This window comes from Ostrinia furnacalis, unplaced genomic scaffold, assembly GCF_004193835.3.
Source record: "Ostrinia furnacalis isolate ACB-3 unplaced genomic scaffold, ASM419383v2 OfSCF7437, whole genome shotgun sequence".
Taxonomy (NCBI): domain Eukaryota; kingdom Metazoa; phylum Arthropoda; class Insecta; order Lepidoptera; family Crambidae; genus Ostrinia; species Ostrinia furnacalis.
Window position 1 is genome coordinate 67,313 of NW_021137676.1, and position 18,315 is coordinate 85,627.

The following is an 18,315-nucleotide window of genomic DNA, read 5'->3' on the forward strand; positions in this document are numbered from 1 at the left end:
TTTCACCATAAAGGAACCCCAAAAATACTGCTTTGTCGTATTTATTACCGAATGTGCCCCTGACACATTGTTACGTGTTTTTTCGAGAAGGAACATGACAAATGACTTGTTTTTCGGCCATTACGCCCGCGTTTTATTTTATTCGCAACTGAGGTAATGTCGGTAGACACGAGTTTGACAAGCGAGATCTTCATCATCATCATCATCTCAGTCATAGGACGTCCACTGCTGAACATAGGCCTCCCCCAATGCTTTCCATGTTGCCCGGTTGGTACCTGCGCCCAGCAGCGCTTTCCTGCTACCTTTATGATGTCGTCGGTCCACCTTGTGGGTGGACGTCCTACGCTGCGCTTTCCGGTACACGGCCTCCACTCCAGAACCTTGCTGCCCCATCGGCCGTCAGTTCTGCGTACTATGTGCTCTGCCCATTGCCACTTCAACTTCAAGCGAGGTCTTCACCGTAGATAAAAGAGCTGCACAAACTTAGAGCTGATGGCCGCTGGGGTAGAAAAATTCTCGAATGGCGACCACGGGCCGGAAGACATAGTGTTGGCAGCCCTCCCCTCTAGGTGGACCGACGATCTGGTGAAGGTCGCGGGAAGTACCTGGATGCGGAATGACGTCCACTGCTGGACAAAGCCTCCCACCCCCAAGGATTTCCACAACGATCGGTGTTGCGCTGCCTGAATCCAGGCGCTTCCCGAGATCTTCGGGACCACGCGAAGAATTGACTTACTGAACCCTTTTCTATTAGGGCTCAACTGTTTATACGTCGACTTCATTTGAGAGTAATGTTTTGATAAATTTATTGCCTCAAATAAAAAAAAGTCTGGGGAGAAAATTGTTCAAGGATCGTTTTTTGCTTGAAAGTTTCTGTTTTAGGTATCTTTTGGGGGAATTAATTTTGCAGTGACTTTTGATTTTCAATTGCTTTCTTGTAGAATAAAAAATAAGCTTATACTTTTATTAATAACTAGTGGATCCCGTTTTACCCCCTTAGGGGTTGAATTTTGCAAAATCCTGTCTAAGTGAGCACCTACGTTCTAAAGGAAACCCCCATGCAAAAAAGACTCCTAGCACTTGTAGTTTCTTAGATTTCGTGATGAGTGAGTCAAACAATCTGTGACCTTTCGCTTTTAAAAATAGATATAAAAGATGAAACAGTAACTAATGTTACTATAGCTTTTAGAAAATCATTAAACATTAATCACTTGAGACGTACTACTTCAAATGGCACTTGATCTATGAACTTAGATTGGTCTTTTAATTAAACTAGAAACAGATTGCTAATTATTCTTTTTTCTGAAACTATCATACCAATTTAATCATTTAATGTTTTCTTAGATTTTGGTTGTCTGGAAAAGTATGCATCTAGGAATTAATTTTGATAATTCAATTTAGTTTTGGTAATACTGACTACGCCATTGTTGTGGCGGAGTTTTGGGCAGACGCTGTGTAGGTTTGTTGTCGATACGACAAAAAGAAGATTCAATTTGGTTGCGATAGAGAAAAAAATACGTAAAAATACTGAAAATATTATAAGTAGGTCTTGACGTGTAGGTATAAATTGTAATAAGTTTATTAATTAAACGAAAGTTCATTCATTCGAAAATATTGTTCGCACGAAATTAACTTATGAATAAGAAACATTAAAATTTCTTGGAACACTCCGAAAGTTAATAGCGTTTAAACGAAAAATGAAAATTACATTTTAATTTTACATTTAAAATGTTTTCATGAATAATTCACGGCTGCAGTTTTATGGTCTCTTTTAATTTATTTATTTACATGCAATTAAGGTTTACCGAGATTTTATGTCGAGGAAAAATTGCTTTACAAAATGCCTCATGAAAGTCAACAATAGTAAATAATATCAACATATTTTATGTCTTTACTATTAGCCTAGGAGCAGACCACAGACTTTTAGTTGGCCGATAGTTGGGTCGGGCTGTTGATCAGCATGAAAATGTATTAAAGTGCGCACACTACACCGATTTGGTATCGGCCGATTCTTCATACAAATTAGAACTATCGGCCAACTAAAAGTCGGTGGTCTGCGCCTAGGCATAATATAAATAATAAATTATGAATACCTATACAATACATTGACAAATTAGCCAAAGAGGGAATGGACAGAGCACATAGTACGCAGAACTGACACAGATTGGGCAGCAAGGTTCTGAAATGATAACCTTACATACAGTGGACGTGGCGTGGACAGATAACCTTATAAGGTTGCAGAAAGGCGCTGGATGCAGGTCTTCAGGAATCTAGAATAATAATTGATTGAGAGAGAAATCCCTTTTTTTAAGTATTATACAACTGACTAACTTGACTGTAATCACGATGATAATGTCATACATAATAATACGGAGTTGGAATTGGAATTGTAAAAAACATACCCCACCTTCTGGCGCAGTCAGGTAATAAACTAATTATGTTAATTTAAACTCTATGCTAAATTAAATTAATTGTATTTTCAACTAAATTAAACTTTATATCGTGCTTAATGCGCGTAACATTAATTATCGACTGTAAGTACCAAAATGTATATAATTCTGAGAATAATAACAACCACGAATGTGAAAACCTCGTTATAAAGTAACCAATTTATTTATAGCAATAATAACTATTTTATTACCTGATAAACATTATTTAATGCATACATGCTTAAAATAAATTCAAATTAATAATTAAATGGTGTCAACACTACATACATTACGACAACTAGCTGTTCCCGCGACTTCGTACGCGTGAAAATAGTTCAAATAATATTTCCCGTTTTTGCCACATTTTTCTTTACTGCTCCGCCCCTATTAGCTGTAGTAGGGTAATATTACACAGCCTAAAGCCTGCCTCGATAAATGGGCACAACACACAAATATAATTTTCCAATTCAGACCAAGTTCCTGAGATTAGCTCTATAAAGCAAACAAACAAACTCTTCAGCTTTCGTTTGTTTCAGCCAAATGACGTCCACTGCTGGACAAAGGCCTCCCCCAGTCCTCTTCAGCTTTATCCTAGTAATATTATAAATGCGAAAGTTTGTATGTTTATCACTTTGTTAACATGTTTGTTACTCTTTCACGCAAAAACTACTGAACGGATTTTGATGAAACTTTACAGTATTATTATTTTAATCCAGAATAACATGGGCTATAATTTATGACGATCTGTGACAAACTAAATTTCACGCGGGTGAAGCCGCGGGCAAAAGCTATTTAGTATCAATTTTCAATTTTATATTATGAATTTTCGTTGTTCATTAAATGACAAAAAAGGCTACCAAAGTTATGTCCGAATAAAAGGTTTAAAACTCGTATTAGCGACGAATTTGTTACGAAAACTCCATGAACAATGCCATAACGTCGCTACCCAAAGGATTAAAGGCTTGCCTGCAGACTTCAAAAGCCCATTAAAAGCAAAAAATCCGCAAAATGCTGTAAAAATGTTGACCCTCCATATAATTGCAAACATGTGCTGCCCGGTTCCGCCAGCGTAGAAAGAACAGCTAGCTCACAGTAAAAAAAATAAGCTGGATTTATATCTATAAAATATATTATGATGTGTTGCGTCGTGACGTATCAGAACGTCAGAATTGATGACAACCCCCTAGCAAGTTTTTGAAGCCGATTCCATTCTGTGATACGTTATAATAACACAAAACACACTGCCCGTGGCTTTCGATTGTGTCTTAAACGGTCTTCAAGCAATTTTTCCAGAAAAAACTCTTTATAAGCCCATGAAATCAACAGAATCAAATAATAATAAAAATACTGATTGTTTTTACATCTTTAAAATAAAATAACTCAAAGATCTTTTACAATTTTTAAACGGAAATATCTCACACCGTAAATAATCAGCATTTGTTTTGCTTACTGACACAAACTTTTTTTTTAACATAAACCACGTTTCGTATTTTGAAAGTTGTAATCTAATCTTATGACAGTTAATGAGGTGGATTTTTATTTTAAAAATGTATTTTAGACCTTTGTTTTTCATTCGATTTTTTACTAATGAACTGGCTTTTCTGTACCAGCTGCACAATAACTACTCCCAAATACCCCCTAAATCACGGGACACAATTAACTAGACCCATTTTGTTTTTGATTAAGTGCCAGTAGTTTTGTCTGGAACTACCGTCTGGATGACCCACTTCGTAATTTGTACTAACTCGATTGTCCAAGTCCGAGCGTTTAAGTTGGAAGTACGGTTTTTATTAAAATTAGATTGTTAAGTTGGACTGATGGACGTTGGCGCTGTTGCCTGAACTTCTGCTATCATACTAACCAAGTTAAGTGATGAAAATTTGTTTTAGAGTGAGTTTAAGTCCTATTTTAACAATCTTTAGAGACGACAGATTTAATCATTGTATGCAAGTACCTCAGTTTGTATAGAAAGCACGCGCGGCTCAACACACTGATAACGCGTCTGCGCGCGGGATTTTTTTATATGAAAACGCGGACCGCGGCTGAGCGCGGCACAGTGAGATAATCGCCTAAAAGGGTTTTTTAGATTAGATATAGGTAGATTTACTTGATTCATCGGTGAATGCTACTGACAACGCCACTCTTGTAGCGGAGTTTTGGGCTAACACAGGTTTGTTGTCGTCACGACAAGGAGAAGATCGGTGAAATGTTACATTCGACGAAATAGGCATCGGTAAGTTATTTTTCGGTGAATCGTTACATCGGGGAATTAACTTCTTATCAAGGCATCGATCAGTGGTGCATTCGGTCTAGTTTTCGTTGAAATGAAAATCGATGATTTTACTTTCGAGATATCGTAGGGAACCAAGACATGGGTTACACTACTTTGTCGGAACTACACTACGGCTTACTTACTAAAGTAAATCCTATCCTATCCTACCAATATTATAAATGCGAAAGTGTGGATGCCTGGATGTCTGGATGGATGTTTGTTACTCTTTCACGCAAAAACTACAGAACGGATTTTGATGAAACTTCGCAGTATTATAGTTTATAACCCAGAGTAACATATAGGCTATAATTTATGACGATCTGTGACAAACTAAATTTCACGCGGGTGAAGCCGCGGGCAATATAATAATATTTTTTGAAAATCCCCTTATTCTTAATGCACGATGCACATTGGCTTAATTTGCTATCTGTACATTAATTAAAAACCTTACTAATTAACAATAATACTTAAAATCGCCCATAGTCCAACTGCAACCACGCTACGTACGTACACTGGCTTAATTAGCCATCTGTCCATTAATTAATATCATGTCCGTAATAAGCCCCTGTGGCCATCAGCGTTTTTAGCAGTTGATCACCGGTGTTGATCGATGGCTCCTACGTATAAGGGCGAAACTGCCGCTTACGCCTTTTTCCAATTATTTAAGCAATGATTTCACTTTGCTCTAATCTATAACATCAGTAAGAAAAAAAATTTTTTTTCCCATTAGATACAAAATAAAATTTTAGGCAAATAGGCGTATGTGCAAAACTACGCCACGTATAAAGCCCAATCATACAATTCGTCAATCTATACGAGTAGTTGCTTACATAAACATATATTTTTTATAATCCAAATCTTAAATAAAGCCATGAAAATATTTAGCAAATTGTTTTATTTATAAATTATGACACATTATATAGTTATTTAATTTTTAGCGTTAAGAGTCGCATCTCAAACTAATTTGAAAATTATAAATAACTTGAAAAAATCGAACTGCCTAAGGCATCGTGGGTTCAATTCCCGCCTTAGGCAATTCGATTTTTTCAAGTTATTTATATTTTTTAAGTTAATTTGTTATCTTTAATTTATATTTAGTAGCTTACCACCGTATTAGATTATCTTTCTTTTCTTTGGGTTTGACGATTGATCACGTTTACTGCGTGCAACTGAAAATTATTGTTTATACTTTACCGTTTTTATACCATCGTCCTATCCTAATACCTACTCATGAATGCTGTATTAGAACCGCGCAACGCTTGGCTGAGCCGTGCTTGAGGCAACTAACTGGCACTAAGGTCTGGGACCATCAGCTGTAATGAAGTGACCAGTGACGCGCGTAGTACAACTTAGGTTATGAGTGTCGCAAGGCGACACTAGGGGGGAGGATGTTGACGATGGCCACCAAGAGTAGATGCTAGGTAGCTAGATCTACGTATTTATGTGCTTTGAGATATATTTATACGTAATGTAACTAAAATAATTATTAATTGACCTTGTGTTTTGTTTATGAAACTTATCTGTTACTAGATTTGCCTCTTTGAGTAACTGAAATATGTCCTTAGAATGCTATATGTATGTGCAATTATCTATTCTTACAAAACTAAAATATTACCTATATCCAAATGTTTAATACGGTTGTTTACCTACATGTTTATGTTTGATTTTGGGATCAATAAATAATACGCAACTCCGGGTGCGCGTAGGTAATAATATTGTCGCGCCTAGAACATGCTAGAGCTAGCCGTTAGCGATGCGGCCCGCTGATTGGCCGGAGGCCTCTGTCCTTTTATGGCCAGAAGCCACTCGCGGCCCACCGCGCCGTACACGCGGCCGAGAGCCGCCAGTCGTGATCCAACAACTTCCGCGAACGCACGTACGCACCCCCGGACGCGCCTTTCGGTTTTTTACTTACAAACTGGACTTTCATTTCATCTTCTCATCATCTTTCGTTCACCCATCGACCTACATCGCCTACACTGGTCAAGCTTAAATAGACAGGTTGACTTTTAATTTTAATCCTATTTCCATCGTAAGCACCTATACATATATCACAATACTAGCTGACCCGGCGAACTTCGTACCGCCTTAGCGTAGAGATTTTCTTTAAATTTTTTTTCGTAAGAACCATCCTTGGACTTCCACAAACATTTAAAAAAAAGAATTATCGAAATCGGTTCAGCCGTTCACACGTGATGCCGTGACAACGCGAAACGGGTTTCATTTTTATATATATAGATAGATTATCATTATCTGCTGTTGTATTTCAAATTTAAATCAGAATTGGTGGACAAATTCGGATGAAAGAAACCGTAAATTTTCTAAACAAATAACATCGGTCTAATGGAAAGAGGCCTTTAAACTTCTAACCTCACGTCACATTCAAAGCCGATTCCGATATAATAAAAAGCTCGCCTTGAAAAATGTCTGTCACAATACAAAAACGTGTCCGAAATAAACAAAAGTAGGAGTTTAAAAATAAGACTTTCAAAGAGCTCGTAAAATTTCAATATCCGTTAAGACGTCTTTAATCTCGGGCGGGGACCTAAATTTGTCTCCCCGAGGATGGCGGTTGCAATAGATGAGATGCCGGTTTAATTTTATTTACGACTCTCCCTTTGAGTGACAAAAACTGCGAACTTTCTGCTATTTTCCTTAACAGCTCCCGATGAAACTGACATTCGATTTCAACGCCAGAAGTTCTCGGATGAAATTGTTCGTCTCAGGGATCGAAATGCTGGAGGAAGGACCGCCTGAGTAAGTGGTATTGCTAATGAACAGTAGGACAGCACGTCAGATTATACATTTTTGTTCTTATTACAACTACATGTTGAGTGCTTTGCTGGATTTATACTTTTTATTTCTATTTTAGAGTGAGTGGCTGGTTATTTGATAAAAAAATCAATGCTGAGAGAACTAGAAATGCGCCCAAATGATTTTGACATGTTCCCAGCAGGAAATGAGCCGTACATTTGATAATGACGTCACCGCCCCGACAGGTGACTGGTAACGGAAATTAACGAGGCCTTATCGTGTGCCGAATTAGCGGGAAATGAACCCGGGAACGGGGGCCGCGTAATTGGACGACTGTTGCTTTAGTTTTATTGTTATTGATCAGGTCTAGGTTCGGGATTGAGATGAGTTTGGGAAGGATATCAAAACATGCGTAATTTGGAAGCGTGATTAGTAATATAAGTTAAGTATACCCCGCGGCGTGACTCATAAATACTTTAAGTTAAAGATGTTCATCCCAGCTGCTACAAAAGTAGTTACGGAACATCCTTTTGCTGGGAAATTTAAACTTTACATTACAATGGATACCTATACATACATATCGTCACCGTCGTGGCAGAATTAAATAACTGACAAAACCAAAGTTGCGAGATATTCACGTTTTTGTGTTTTTTTTCGTTAAAAATGGCGATAACTTTTAAGGGTTAAAATATTTTACTGTCGGTCTTTTGATATTTTATACAGCAAATTTACCTTTATTAATTCAAAAGTATTCGATGACGTTACTTTGTATTATTTTAAATAAAAAAATAAAAATGTAANTAGAGATGAAACGGATAGTTGTTTGGCCGGATACCGGATACCGGATATCCGGCGAGCTGCTAGGCCGGATAGCCGGATATCCGGCGGCCGGATAGTTGTCCCATTGTCATGTTGCATGTCGTAACGAGTTTGGCGCCGCATAGGTGCTTCGAGCGCGATCAGTGGGTCTAGTAGACTAGACAAGTCACACATTTCGGAAATCGAATTCGTTCGAATAGAATGTCAGATTTTGCCACTCGTCTAAGGGGCAGATCCATTCGGGCGATTTCGGTTGCCATCGTGAGTATGTGATAGAATAGCGAAAATTCAATTAGTTTACTTGCTGCGTAATCTGACTGAACTGCATTATACATGGTGACTTTGATGACATGATTCCCCAAATATGACTTATATCAATTGAATTAAAATTTCAATATTTGAAATCTTGTACAGACGACAGCACATCAATCTTCATACTGTGGCATCTTATTTCAATGTAGGTATTAAGTGTTATTTTGCAACAAAATGTATAGGATGATGTGCTGTTGACGGGTGCGCACTTTCTTACATAACTTTTCAATTCCTGTCATTTGAGGTCTGAAAATATTTCTCATACCATTTGTTACCCTAATGATCATTCTTCATAAAAAAATTAAAAACTACATAATATTTAAAAACATACTCATTGTAAAAAATATGTATTTAAAATGGTTCTTGTTTGTAACAGTATTGTTAAAAAAAATGATTATTAACTGTTATCAGTTTCGATGGTAGTAATAAAAAATGTATGAATACAAAAAGTATGAAAAATAAAATTATGAATAGAGATTATTATCAACACAAATCGGTAGTAAGACAAAGAATAGAATTTAGAATATTATGTGAGCCAATGTTGACTGTACAATAGTTTTAAACTCTTTATAAGAGCACACTAATACAAATACATAGTTAAAATAATGACATAAAATATCATTGGATACTATTTGGGGAATGCACTATGTACCTATCATGTGAAGTCTTATATTAAAAGGATGCCAACGATTTCAAAGTCACTCTGTATGTCATCAGACAAAAAAGATCGCCTATTTTATTTGGCCATATTTCGACATTAAGAGTAGACGCACACCGTTGATTTTTAGTTGGCCGATAGTTGTGTTGTGCCCGATTTTAATTTGTATGAAGTATCGGCCAAATCGAATCGGCGTAGTGTGCGCACTACCATACATGCCCATACTGATTAACTGCCCGACTAAACTATCGGCCGACGAAAACACAACGGTGTGCGCCTACTCTAAAATATATTACTATTTATGTATTCGTCATTAGAGTGAATAGCCCAGAAAGGAAATTAGTTTTTTGAAAGGCCTTATTATGGCTTTTTGTAACTGTCTATTGACGGACATTGCCCGTGGGCGGCGTGACCGGAGGGAGCGGCGAGCGTTCGGCGAACGAACGAGCAATGTTCGGTTCGCGAGCGAACATGGAAGAAGACGATCCTGACGCACTCTCTTCAACTACTTTGCACTAAACGGTCTCAATATCATTGTGAATTTATACCTAATAGACAATTAACTTTATACAGTCCACTCTTTTCATTTAATAACTTCCACTACACTCACTATCGAAGTAACAGTAACTTTTTGGACTTTAGATAAAAACCGTCATTATTATAAGCCATTTTATTGATATTTATTTAACTCAAAGATTAATGTGTTTCATTTTATTATAGGAAATTTTCGTAGTTTTTTAATATCCGGTATCCGGCCGGATAGTGAGCTACTATCCGGTATCCGGCCGGATAGTAAATTTAGGCCGGATATCCGGCCTACCGGATAGTTGCCGGATATCCGTTTCATCTCTAGTTCATAACGTACGATTATTCTTTTATACGCATTGTTTAACTGACTTTATCGTACGTTACGAACTGTCAAATGATTACGATTGCTTTACACAATTCCACCTCTGACTATGTTTGGTCAACGAATATTTAATTTACTTTTGCCGTTTCAAGGCATTTCAAGAGTGAATAGGCACTTACAGGGCACATACATCTTCCTAGACTGCATCTCACTTAATGCCAGGTGCGATTGCAGACAAATGCTAAAAAAAGAAATTCTTGGTGGACACTGAAAATTATTAGCAAAATGTTCGAAAAAGATACGATTACGCCTCAATTACTTCTCTAGCGACTTGGCCCACTTTTAGCTTGGTCCACGGGTCAAGGCATTTAATTTTTTTTTAAATTCTAGCTACTGTGCCACTCTAAGATTCTAGAGTCGCCAAGGGCCAAATCGCTGGAAGACTTGCCTCAATCACATGGTGAAATTAATGTCTGACTGATATATTTCATAGTTAAAATCACTAAACGGTTTGTTATACTTATAATGACATAGCAAAGGATTATAATTTTCAAAGTTCATCCCATAAGGGGATGAAACGGAGGCCCAAAATGTAACGCAAGTGAAGCCACGGAAAAAAATACTAGTCTAATAAAATCGCCCATAATCCAACTGCATACGAGGTAGGTACACACATTGGCTTAATTTGTCATCTGTACATTAATTAATAACCTTTATGCCCGTAATAAACCCCTGTGGCCAGAAACGTTTTTAGCAGTTTATCATGAGCAGGGCTATTCCGAAACACTGCTAACATAGTTTCGTTCTATCTGTCACTATCTCTCATGTTGTCATCTCGCTTTGTGTGAGAAAGATGGCAACATTCAAAACTTCGGATACCGTTTTTCGGAGTAACCCCACCGTGTTGATGGGAGCTGCATTAATTGCTTGCGGCTTGCACACTTTGGTTGTAAAACTGAATAAAATATGAGTGGGTTATTGAAAACATGGCTATGTTTGGTTAACGGATGCTCTTGGTGGAAACTGGAATTTGTAAATTTACTTTTTGGCAGTGCGTAGAGTGGACAAGTCCCCCACTAGGTGAACCGACGATCTGGTGAAGGTCGCGGGAAGAACTTGAATGCGAGTAGCGATGGACCGATCTTTATGGAAATCCTTGGGGGAGGCCTTTATCCAGTTGTGGACGTCATTTGGTTGAAACGAACGAATTTAGCAAGAATAAGTATAATAAAACTAGCGGCCGCTCGCGACTTCGTACGCGTGGATCCCGTTTTACCCCCCTAGGGGTGGAGTTTCGTAAAATCCTTTTTTAGCGGATGCCTACGTCATAACATCTGTATGCCAAATTTCAGCCCGATCCGTCCAGTGGTTTGGGTTGCGTTGATGTATCACTATGTCAGTCAATCAGTCAGTCACCTTTGAGTTATATATGTATATTTAAATAACCATGATGTACTGTATCCGTATAATATTATCATCATTACAGCCAAATGAAAGGACTTCCACTTCTGGACAACCGCCTCCATTTCCAATTGGATTTCCACAACGACTGATCCTGTACTGCCAGCATCGAGGTTCTTCTCGCGACCTTCACCAGATCGTCGGTTCGCCTAGTAAAGTAAAGGGAGGCTTGTCCACATTGCGTTTTCCGATTCATGGTTGCCACTCGAGAAATTTTCTGCTTATTATTTGTCTGTGTTTTTCTCTGGACAATTAAAGCCAAATAACGAATCTTTCCCTTGTCCCTCACAAAGTGTTAACACACCAAAGAGTTTTAATAAAACAAAACACTTCTTCCAAAGCTTCGTAAGTTGCTGGCCACTTGCAAAAGTTAACGTTATTTTTGTTTGCGAGTTCCCAAGAGCAGACAAGTTGCAGCGTCGCGGCCATTTTATTACAAACCTCTTTTGTTGAGAAAAAAGAAACGTTAAGAATTATGTATGGGAAGAACAATAACAATAAGCTTTCGTGGTGGAAGTTAGGTTTTGTGGTAAGGAAATGTTTTTAATCAGCAAAGGTTAAGCCTTGCAAACAAAACAACAAACTCTTTTTGTATTATTTTTCTCGGCTTTTTCTCTCTCTTTCTTTCTTTCAAAACAATAGGGTAAGTCCAGGATAGATGCCCCACTTTTTGAAACAGCTCTGTAACTCAGTCAGTAAGTTTTTATCAACAATTTCATCTTAGTATCTGTAAACTTTGGTCTTTCGTCTATGATATTACTATAATTATTTTAGTTTAAGTTATACCGATTCTGAGTAAATACCATTTTAATTGACCTCTAAAAAGTGGGATAGACGCCTAATGTGGGGGATAGAAGACTCACTGTATGATTGCTTCAAAGGATAGATGCCTGATGCAGGGATAGATGACTCGTTAATACAGTTTTTGAATTCTAAGGACCAAATGCATTTTGTAATCAAACAAGCCAAGTATTATTATTTAAGATTGTTTGTTATTAAATGAATTAAAAATGAAATTTAATATTTTTTTATTAAAAATAGTACATAGTACATCCACCCGAAGTCGGGTAAAAAGGTAATGCGACCAGAATGGCACCCTATTTATTACTTTCCTAAGGTTAGCCGTACTACATTCTTTTTTTCTTCTTACTTGCTACTTGTGACAAAAAGAGCAGGTTAGGATAGATGCCCCTAGGTGCATGGGACATGGCCCTAAGGGCATCTATACCCAAAAAAAATTAGGCAACTATCCTTTTAGCATTGGATAGGTGCCTTTTTTAATAAAAAATATAATAACACTAAAAATCGAATTAAACATGGCTATCCCGTCTAATTTATAAGATAGTCTATCAAATTATATAAAAATCTGCTTCATTTTACTGCTGACAAAAAAATTATCCATTAAAAGATAGTTACCAATTTTATTTCGACGCTCGCTGAGGTTTGGCCGCGGAAGATTTTTGCTCTCACTGGCTAAACGAACGCACTTTTTGATGGTTTGCGAGGCGAAAAGTGGTACGGGGAGGTCCCTTTCTATTATACGTACTATAACTTTAGGCTAAGTTGCTTGTAACATAGTGTACTTAAAATCGCGGCACCTATCCCACTGGGGCATGTATCCTGGAATTACCCTATTCACGAACTGAAACGGGGGATGTTTTTTAGTTTATAACAGGCTACTTTTGGCACATTACGCTATGAATTGAATAGATTTTTGACCTTACAATAAACATGGAGAGTTCAAAGTCGTTACTCTGTTCAGTTTTGGTTTAGAAATCTGACCGCTTTGGTACCCTTTTCCCGGGCCTAGGGTGCCTAACACGTGATGAGAATATCACTTAAGTCTGCACCCACCCTAACCCTGTAATTGTTCAGTAAATTTGCCCAAACGCGTTTAAATTGTCTGCTCTATTTGCTTTGTATGCTCGCTCCTATTTCATCTCGCCTCCGTCCAAATATACCTAAGAATTAATGTTTGCACAAATTAAAATGGACGAGGGTATCTTAACAAAACAACGGGTCTACTCCGAGAAACAAATCCTACAAAACGCTAGTCGTCTTTTTCACTCATACTGAATTTCCAGAGTGCAAAAGAGACGGAGTAAGGCGTTGGTTGGTGTAGACAATTTTCCAGAATAGGGCCCGTTTTGTTTTTGACATTCGCAAATTTGGGCGCCAAAATTTATTGCAGTTTGGAGTTTTCTTTCCAATTAACGCTTTCCAGTGTTTTATCTGACTTATACACTTGGACCAGCAAATTGCTTTGCGTTTGTAGATACTGTGAAATGTAAAGAAAAGTTAAATCAAATAAGTGTGTTGGTTGTAGTAAGTATTATAGGAGATATGACATGATTAGGCCTACTGATTTAATGATGAAGGTTGCTGGAAGCCTCTGAATGCAAACCGCTTAGAATTGCTTTATGGGCAAGGCTTGTGGCATGAACATGGGAAAAACTGTGGATTTATAAAACATGATGATGAAATTACTGCCTACACAAAGGTTTCAGTACAAATTACGTGAACTATTAAAACCAATTGACTTCGCTATAGTAGTGTTTCCCAACCCGTAGTGTATCATCATTTCAGCTACTGGACTTCCACTGCTGAACATTGCTTCCTCAATGATTTCCAGATTTTACGGTTAGCAGCGGCCTATACATCCAGCGCCTTCCTGCTACCTTTATCAGGTCGTCGGTCCATCTTGTGGGTGGACGTCCCACGCTGCGTTTTTCTGGTTCGTGGCCTCCACTCCAGAACCTTGCTGCCCCATCGGCCGTCAGTTCAGCGTACTATGTGCCCTGCCCATTGCAACTTCAGTGACGTAGGCGAATTACTGTAGGGGAATTTTTTCCTTAGAAAAGCTAGTGCCTAGTTTAGAAGAGGTTAGGAATCAGTGAGCTATAGGCTATTTTTATGCAACAACGCCTAGCTTTTTTTACTTTTACCGGCTTTGGTCCATTCAACGAATTTTGCTCTTGGCAGCTGCCAGCTGCTTTGTTTTCAGGAGTCATATTTTATGACGTTCAAAGCCTAGTCTCGGTTAAAAAATTGGCTAAATTCTAGCTGAGCGAGCCTTTAAACACTTTTTTATTTTGTTGGTTTTTAGACTTTTTCATCGTGTGAGTTCACAATAAATGATAAATCCCCTGGTATCAGACTTGATAAGCCACCAGATGTGTCTAACAAGCACATATTAATACAGGGTGATTTTGTAATCAGTGACAATTTTTTTAATAAGCTCTATAGAACAATTTTTTGCGAAAAAAAAATATCGAAGATCTAATTTACGGGTTCCCATATCTTAGCTTTTAAAGGTTAAGGCTTTTTTTCACGTACCATTATGTCTATTAAGCTTTGTAGTTAACTGTGTGTACCTATGTATTTTTCTATGAACGAAGCAAATTATCCACGTGTGCCAATTTTGAAAGCGCTCGCAGCGGTTAAAAATAATTAGGTAAATATGAAAAAAGTATATTGTTTTCTTTACGTAAATCGATTTAATTCTGAGTCGCTCCTAAAGCTCAGCGTCCACTTGTCGGTATCGCAACGGACGCATCGTACAAAACACATCGTATCGGATGTGCGATGCGCGATGCGTACGATGCGGACAGGTGGACGCTAGCCTCAAAAATTCGGATACTGATATCAAAGTCACCCTGTATAAAAACCTAAATTATTTTATTACAAATGACAGAAATAGTCTTTTTAATTTGTGTATCCTTTTTTTTAATTATAACCATGACCTTTCCAACCAGACGTAACCACTTGACTATGGAGGCCGCAAGAACCTTCATTTTCCTTCATTATATTTAAATAGAATTTCTGGCTTCAGGCGTTTTAGAACAAGTATTTTATTATAATTTTGATACCATTTTATAATTGAAATTTCTTTGACGTTGTTTAGTTCCTGGAATAATAGTTTACACTGAAAGAAACCATGAAACTGTTAAAATTCATTACCTAGGCGTTTGGGTAGATTTTTATTGAACACTCAAAAATTTTACATTACATTTTTAATAATATTGTTAACAGTTAAAAATAATTGTTCCAAGAAGTCGAATCGTCTCTAATCAAAACCTAGGTAAGTGTAGCATCATTTGAAAACTGCGTCACTGTCATTTTAATATTTACTTTTGGTGTAACGTATGTATTTACTTTATTACCTAGAGCAAAAACAGAACAAAACACCCCAAAAAAGCTAATATTTCAATATACCACCAACTAATACACACACACACTCCCATAAATAAGTACACTCATCACACACACACCTCGCATGCTTATCGAAGAGAGTACAATATGCCAGAAAAATCTAGGTATTTAAGCAATAAAGAATAGAATGTTTATTGCGTCCCTGGTTGACGCTCTTTTCAAGATGGTTTCTACAGAATACCAGCATTCATGTTCTGAATGGAACATGATACAAGCTGAGTAGGAGCCATTTTGGTTCAATAAATTATGTATGTAATTTAAATTGTGTAAAACGTTTGTTTGAACCAAATAAACCATTTTTCTTTCTTTCTTTCTTTCTTTTCTAATTTAGTATTGTCTGTGAGTACAAATTCACTGAAGTTATTCTAACCAATTCTCTTCCCTAAATAAAGCTAAACGAGCAAGCAATCTTGATACTTCCCTATAAATAGACTCCAAGAATGAGTCTCAAGAAAGAAAGCAATTAATCCGACCACGGGGGATATAATTACTTCTAATGAGTGAAAATTGTTCTGATTTTTCGGGTCAAGGCACAGCCTTTCGTTGCCTTTTTGTTTTTTTTGGGTAATTGAGGAAATAAAACTCAGCAGAGCGTTCCCAGTAGTTTGTGATTTTAAGGAAGGTTTATTTTAGCTTTCGTGATTCCGAAATACAGCTTGGGTAAATACTGGGAATATCTTGGATGTTCAAAGGGTTAAATATGTATTTGTTCAGGTAAAAGCGTTTGGGTGAAATAAAAGAACTTTATGGGTGTCTGCACTGATAGGTTATACTGTATTTTTTTTCCTTTACAACCTTGACCGTCACTGTATTATTTTGAACTTTCATGGTCACTAACATTAGAATAGTTATCTACGGGATTGCTACCATGTATCTTTTTATTTACGAGCCTCCGATATTGACCTTCATTAATTAGATTTGATTGGCGGTCAAGCTGTAGATCCTGGTTACACAGGAGTTGCAGCTTCAGATGTGGTCGCAAGTTCAAATTCCACAGAGGGAAATTATTATTTATCTTTAAAGCTCGTTTCAATTTAAAAAAGAATAACGCGTATATCACGCAATTGAATATTATGTTATGTTTCATATAAGTACCTATGTTAAGCTTGGGCCAAACCATCGCATGCAGATAGTGTCCGCGATTGGTGATCACCGTGCGTGCATAGATCGCCGCGACCAATGACAGGACGCGTTGATATGAAATCATGGCTACAAATTCATACACGACATCTGAACCATCGCGGACGTAGACTGCATGCTTTGGTTTAGTCGAACCTTACTCTTTCTTGGCCTCCTATCAAAGTATGTATGACGTAGTAAATAGCAATGTTACAAAGCTTATAATACAGAACCTCGTCACGTAACTGCAACTTTAACGTTTTCCTCGTAGCGAGTGGACCGATGCTCAATGCTCACCCTTGCGGAAACCTTGGTTAGTCGGCAAATACGGTTGGCAGGACTGTCCATTGTGTTTCTTTTGTGTTGTCATTGTGTAAGCCCTTATTTTTCCTTGACAACATGAGATTATTACGCGCTTTTTGTGCGACAAAAGTCATGTTGAATGCGACGATTCGGGTGGATTTATTTATATCAGGATTTGTGGACCCAAATGTTTGACTTTGAATGGCTGGAAATCATGAAAATTAAAATTTTTAATTCCAATATTATTTTGTCACTTTATTATCATCATCGTTTCAGCCAGTACTGAACATAATTATTAGGCCACCTCCAATAATTTTCATCAAGTTTGTTCCGGTTTTTCTTCTGAACACTAGTCATAAATGTTTGTCTCGAAGCGTTGGTAGGGCCCAAAAGATAAGGAGACATGTAAAGTGCCCCTTAAGGGCTACCTCTTTATTATTATCTTTGACGTTTATAATTGCTAAAATACTGGTCAAAATTGAATAAATATTTTTGATTTGATAATTTGATACAGTCGCAGAATCGCCGATTGCCGATGTTAAAAGTAGTATATTCTGCAGTGGCCCTTAATTCTGAGCTTAGCCAACCGTCAGTTCATTGAGCCCTGCCAGACGCCTATGGCGGTTTAATTAAGCCGCCTGACACTAGGACTGTGACCTCATTTAATACACACTTCAGTATGTACAATCCAATGTATACTCCAGTATACAGGGTTATTTGTAAAATACCAGCAACCTAGAATAGATGGTATATCGACAATACATACGATGGTATACAGACATGGCGAGTGAACCAGCCATCGCTTCACTCGACCATAATTATTAGAGGGAATGTAACGCCAGCTTCATTTGCCATCCCATCCATTAAAATTTTAACGAGAAAAAAACAATAGTAATTAATTAAGATGAACCGACGACCTCTTTTAGGTAGCCGGAAGGCGCTAGATGCAGGCCGCTACCAACCTGTCAATATGGAAATGATTGAGGCAGACCTATGTTCAACAGTCCTAGGGCTGAATTAATGATGAATTAATCTAATCATGATTCAACTTAGTTCATTTTTCATTCGTGTCTGTTTGCTATACTATGTCGCACAGTCCAGCCACGAATAGCAATATAACAGCTAC